General features: G+C 35.3%; 1 pseudogene; it reads right to left on the reverse strand.

Moving 5' to 3' along the window:
* Positions 1–340: 340 nt before the first annotated feature.
* LOC118606205 lies at positions 341–462 on the reverse strand (annotated as a pseudogene).
* Positions 463–6527: the final 6065 nt, after the last annotated feature.

Consider the following 6527-nt stretch of genomic DNA (forward strand, 5'->3'; position numbering starts at 1 on the left):
CTCCTGGATCCATATACAGTTACAAATGCAATGGCTAAAGCTAAAGTTCCCCCACTCTCTGGGCCAACTGGGACATCTATTCCCTTGCTGCTCCACTTTAAGACTGACCTTGATATTAATTTTAACCACATTTCACTGTAAACAGCTGTAGAATCATGTTATATGGTGTTCTCTGCCCCAGGTAGGAACTTCCTCCAGAGCTGGACCTGCTCTTTATTAGAGTTCTCCAAACAGAACCGGGCCCCACTCTCAACCAGGACTTAGAAAATCTGAAGCACACTCACAGAGATGTTACAGAATGATTAAATATTTAAAGCACCAAGAATAATAGAAGAAAGCAAAAGGCTCTAGAGCAATATCCCACAAGAGAAAGATCATGGGTTTTAGAATCAGAGAGATTTATATTTAAACTTATAAGAACAGATATTACACTCGATCTTAGCCTAAAGGCTGAGAAGCAATCAGAGACATATATGGATATCCTAACTTTGTTTTAATAACCGTGACTCTGAGTATTGCTTAGCTTCTCTGAATCTCAATTTCCTTACCTCTGAAATAGAAATTATATATATCTTACAGAGTGTCTATGTTGTCTAATGCCTAATAAAATGTATTTGAAACATAATAGAAATAAAAAAACAATGAGTAAAATAGAAGTTCCATTTCTTCTTACTCACAATGAAAGGACTTGAAAATTTAGGAACTAAAACTCTTACATTATAAAAATAATAGAAATAATGCTACCTGCTTCCCTTAAAATAAGCCCGTCACCACGTAGGAACCCTTGAACCAAAAGAGCTCTTAGGGTTCTGAAATATAGAAATATAAAGACTGGTCATATCAGCTGGCCTACTTTAAACAGTACCTTCCTTCAACCTTCCAGTTGTTTCAGTCCATGTTTTTCATGCACTGGGAATATATACTGCTCCAGAATTTTGCACCAACTTAAGTCTAGTAAGCAAATTCAAGATTAGCAGGAAAAGTTTCAAATTAGCGAGCATTTCTTTCTATATTTTGAGCTGAACTCTACATTATTTTCATCACTATGAAATAGAGGAAGGATAGATAGATAGATAGATAGATAGATAGATAGATAGATAGATGACAGATAGATGATAGAGATAAATTGATAGAGCATTCTTTCTATATACATAATATATAATATATATAGTGACACTAGTTATTAAAATAGTAAAACATCCCATTATAGTTTGATTTTTTTTTTGAGATTTTGTTTAAAGTAAATGATTTTCTTGTATCAAAGTTATTTTTGATTTGCAAGGTTCACTTTGTATATAAAGTACCATACCAAAGAGAGAGAGAGAGAAAAAAAAAAAACTTCCATAAAGATGAAACAGCATTCTTGTTACATAAAATTTTTGTTTGAAATGTCTGCTGGTAGTAATAACAAATAGAAATATCATTATATTATATGTAAACAAATAAAATTCATTATATGAAATGACTAATATTGAAAACTAGCAAATTGTCCTGACCTGATGTTAGAGTTAAGAGACAGCATCTTAGTGGTTGCCTTAAGAGGCCGCCTGCTGTCAGAATTAAATTGATTATATATCCAGCAGAGGCCTCAGGTACTTCTCCTCTCTTTACCCTGGGAGAATCAACTGAAGCAATGTTTTAGAAGAAACATAAACATTGGATGCACTTCTATGCATGCTCTGTACACTTACCACTCACAAACTGAGAATCATAAGAGATGCCTCAGCCAGGATGTACATGCCAGGTATAAAGAATTATGAGTCAAGATGTAAAAGGTTTTGATTCAACTGTAAGCCCCAGATTTTACAAAAAGTTTTGCCTGTACAAAGGGGAGTTGTATGAGACTAATAAGTTTAAAACATAAATTTTGAGGAATAAAGGCTTTCAAAAACTTTTATGGCTATGATATAAATTCTAAATTTGAAAATTGAGGAGTTCACAGTTTGTAAATGCTCATGGCATTTCCAGAAACATTTTTTTAATTGCTACAGTCTAAATTGAATATGCATTTATGTATTTTCAATGGGTTATTCTCCCATGTTAACTAGATTGAAAAAAGGCAATAAAATATTTGGCTGCCTAGTGAAGTCTTTCTGATAAGGAATTAGTCTATAACGGCTACTCAACCAGCAAATGTTTTATTGAAGAATGACCCTAGAAAATCTCATCTTTCTAATCCTCGGTTAAAATATCCCTACTGAGGAACTGCAGATGAATAAAAACTGAAGCATATTACATTTATTTAAATAATTAAAAATAGGTTTTCATTGTCTTTTTCAGAGGAGTACTTATATTAACCAAGTCACTTTATTCTTTGTTCTTTACATTGTCTCAAGTAACATGCATTTCCCTTTTGGAAATTATGTTAGTTTGGAGCAATAGAGTCCTGAAGAGCACTGTGTGAAGGCACTATATGAATCTAGCAGTATTCTCTAATGATTTGAAAGAGCTCGTGCTGCTTTGAAGTAAATCTCTTAGAAGAAGGCCTGCCGCCTTACACAAGAGCTGTGGAGAACAGCTCATTACACATTTCAAAAACCTGTCTGATAAACTGGAGCAACTCATTCACAATCATACACCCATAATTGTGTGCATTTCGTACACTAGCATCTTGGGTGATACCAAGAGCACAGACAATGAGAATCATCAGATAACCCCATATCTCCTTTAAACGATTGGTTTCAATTTTCTCGCTTTCCAAGTTTTATAAACTTAAAAGAAAATAAATTTGACTAGATTGAACTTCTCTTTCTTTCTGAGTTGTTAAAAGGAAAAAGAAAGGCAATATATATGAAAAGGAGAATACAGGAACTGCATGATCTGTATTTGGGAAAATAGACGCTGAGTAATAAAAGATGAATAAAAATTTGCAATGAGGAAAATAGGACTGGGAGTTGATTTTTCTCAGAAAAATCTTAATGTTTAAGAATGTAAGAATATTTTATCATTTAGTCCATTATTTAAAATTTTAAAAGATATGTCGGTTATGTTAATTATTGTTAAATGAATGTAATCTAACTTTGGGTCTCACAGTATCTTGCAAAAAAAAAATAACAAATATTTAGTTCAAATTTATTGAGAAAACTACTTTCTCTTAGCAGAGCACATCCCCTATGGTTTTACAGAGCTTGATAAAATGTGAGTGAAGACCTCTCTAGTTACTTTTCTTCATTGTCTTCTCTCTTTTCTTCTGAAGTCATCAATGTCTTTATCCTTTACTCAATACTGTCGCAACCATTATTGTTTTGTAATATTTCTTAAGTTTTTCCCTTAAATAATTACCTCATTTTCCTTGTATATATGCTATGCCTTCCCAAATGTATTTCAAGCTCTTCATGATCAGAGATAGAGTCTTGGTATGTCTCAAAGCACATAGATCTAAGTGCCCTCTGAAGGATGTAGCCATGTGCATGTTGTGTGTGCACATACATGTGTGCAGATAAAAGAAGCTCATCTAAATGCATAAAGTCCATTTACCCAGAGCCTCTACAAGGTCAGCCTATCAAGATATCTTCAGTTTAGTCTAGACCAAGTAGAATGGTGAACCCAATAAAAACAACTCCTGACTGTACATATAGACTTTAAACTTATCATTTCATTTTCTATTTCTATTGTGTCACTTCTAATACCATTTATCTGTCCATGATACCAAGAAAAGTAGAATGAGCAAGGAATGCTCAGATCTCCGAGTATTATCCCAGTATTACCACATGTTCTGGTGTCTGCTGGTGGGTGGGCAAGACAGCTAAGGGAACTGAAGGCACATTATATGTCTTTCTTATTGTCCCTCACCACCCTCGTCAATTTCTATACCAATGATGTCAGTGTATGCTTCTCACTAAAGATGGAGTTCAGAAATGGAATTGGGATGTGGCTATGAATTCATTTGTTCAGCTGCCAGTTATTCCTAGACTCCTACAATGTCCCAGTCACTGTCCCAGGACTAGGACTGTATTGAAGAACAAAGCAGGCAAGGTTCCAGCTCACCTCAGCCTTCCATTCTAGCAAAGAGTAGATGACATGGCAGAAAACAAATAATAACAAGCACATAAAAAGCGAACAAAGTCATGTTTACTAGTGAAAAATACTCCAAATAAAACAGAATGATGTGATAGAGATAAAGGGTATTGGGGCACATCCTAATTTAGGCTGGGTGGTCATTTAAGTCCTCACAGAGAAATAGATATGCAGGCTGACACCAGACCAACGTGAAGGAGCCAGCCCTCTGAGGTTCACAGAGCAGAGCAGGCACTGCTGAAAAAAGAGCAAGTGCATGACTGAGGCTCGCATTCAAAGAATAATTAAAAGGCTTGTGTAGCTGGAACGTGGTGAGGAATGGGCAGAGTGGTACAGAGGAGGTCAAAAAAGTAAAAGAAGCCAGGGCCTGAAGGGTTGTGCAACCACAGAAATAATTTGGGATTTTATTCTAAGTACAAAAGTAATCCAGTGGAGGGTCCAGCACAGATGTCACTTACTCAGATCTAAATTTTCAAAAGGTCCCTCTGGCTACAAGATGGAGAATGGCTTGGGCTGGAACAGGACAAGTGTGGAAGGTGGGGGATGTTATCACAGTGGTCAAGCCGGTTCGAGTTATGATCTTTGAAGATGGGTGATTTCAGGGTAAGTTTTGCAGGTTGTGCTGAAGTACTGGAAGACAGGGTACAAATCACCAAAAAATCAAGGGTAGCATTTGCAGTTCGAACTGAGAAACCAAGTAGTGAGTTATGTCAACTACCGAAATGGGGAAACAACAGACTTGGGAGAGATAGAGGTGAAAGGCAAGAATTCTGTGTTGCTATACCAAGTCTGAGATGATGATTACACTCTTGAGGGAAAATTTCAAGTGCTTGGTCAAAATAGCCAATTCAGAGACTAAAAGACTTGAATGGTTTTAGTGATCAGCATTTTAACCTTTGCAACAGTAGTTATGGAAGGGACAGAAATAAACAACAATGTTCCCTTCCTTGAGGAGCCATCAGAGTACTAAAAGGACAGTAGTGTCCACAGTTGAATGTGTTATGGCTGACGTCTTTAGCAATGGCTGTAATAAGCCCCCACAAAAAGCCTTTTAAGAACATTAAAAGGGAGTGACTAATTCTGACTCATGTCACCTTTGATATCCCACTGCTAAGTTATTCTGCTCTTCTGTGAAACCTCTACCTTCCCACTTCAGTTTCTTTGGGTCATAGTCTCTAACTCTACCAAGTCCATCATTTTTAAAAAGCTACTAGGGGAAATTGCAATTCTTTTTCCATGGCTAGTTCCTTAATGTTATCAACATTTTATGAAGTTAAAGGCTGACAATATTGTTAGATTGGGCTTATTCGAAGGACTTCCAGGATTTGTATTTTAGGAGCTTTCAAATACTTTTACAGTGCAAATACTAGAGCACAGTCTTAAATCAATTTTAGCACTTTTGAGTACAACATTTATACTATTCCATTAGAACTGTAAGTGTCAAGGACCATATGATCTTTGGTACTTAAATTCTCAAGACACTCTACATTTCCTGATGTAACATTGTTTATACATAGTTTCTTTTTTGAATGATGGTTTATAGGTATTCAGAAAAGTAAGCAGGTGGTAAAACTAATTACCAAAAAAAAAAGTTTATTTTAGTGCAGAACAATTTCCACTTGTGTTTTCTTAATGTAAGACTTTAATATACTTTAATATGTATGTAACTATAGCTCTTATAGCCTATAATATCAAGAATCTGTGAACCAAATAGTAAAATTTACATTATGAGTAGGATGGGCTTTAGAGGAGCCACAACAAGATAATGACCAAATCACACACACACACACATACACACACACACACACACACATACACACACACAATCACACACACGCACACGGTGGATGGTATTCCTTTTAAATATTAAGTCCAAAGATATATATCATAGATATATTTACAGATATATAAATAAGTACAGATTTCATAGACAAGTATAGATTCCAGTTAGATATATCTTTTTAGGAAAATATGGTCTTTATCATAGAAAACCATTTATTTTAAACACTCAGCATAACTTCCAAGCTCCCTGCCAGCCCTGATGTCTTAAGCTCTGCCTCCTTCTAAAGAATCACCTCCCCATTAGAACCTCATAGAATGTCAAGCTAGAAAGAACCTTAGAGATTATCCAAGTTGGCTGCCATGTCTGCTTGTATGCACACACTTACTTTACATACACAGAAGAATCTAAACCCCAAAAAGCTTGGTGATGTGTGCATGGTTACATCCCTGGGACAAGAATTGAAGTTTCCAGCCACAAGCCACTGAAACAAATTCTCAGTCCTTCCATCAATCAATATTCTGCACTTCATTTGTAGAGCTGCTTTGCAAATAGAGATAATAATTTCATTAAATGAATCTACGTGGAGCTATAAGTCCCCTTCTTCCAATTGTCACCAGAATTATTGCATTATTATATAATTATTATTAAACTATTATTATACATTGTTAAAGAATTATTTAGTATTACAAATATATTATCTAAGTGGTGACATTTCAGCAATGAGACA

This window comes from Rousettus aegyptiacus, unplaced genomic scaffold (assembly GCF_014176215.1).
Source record: "Rousettus aegyptiacus isolate mRouAeg1 unplaced genomic scaffold, mRouAeg1.p scaffold_m13_p_1, whole genome shotgun sequence".
Taxonomy (NCBI): Eukaryota; Metazoa; Chordata; class Mammalia; order Chiroptera; family Pteropodidae; genus Rousettus; species Rousettus aegyptiacus.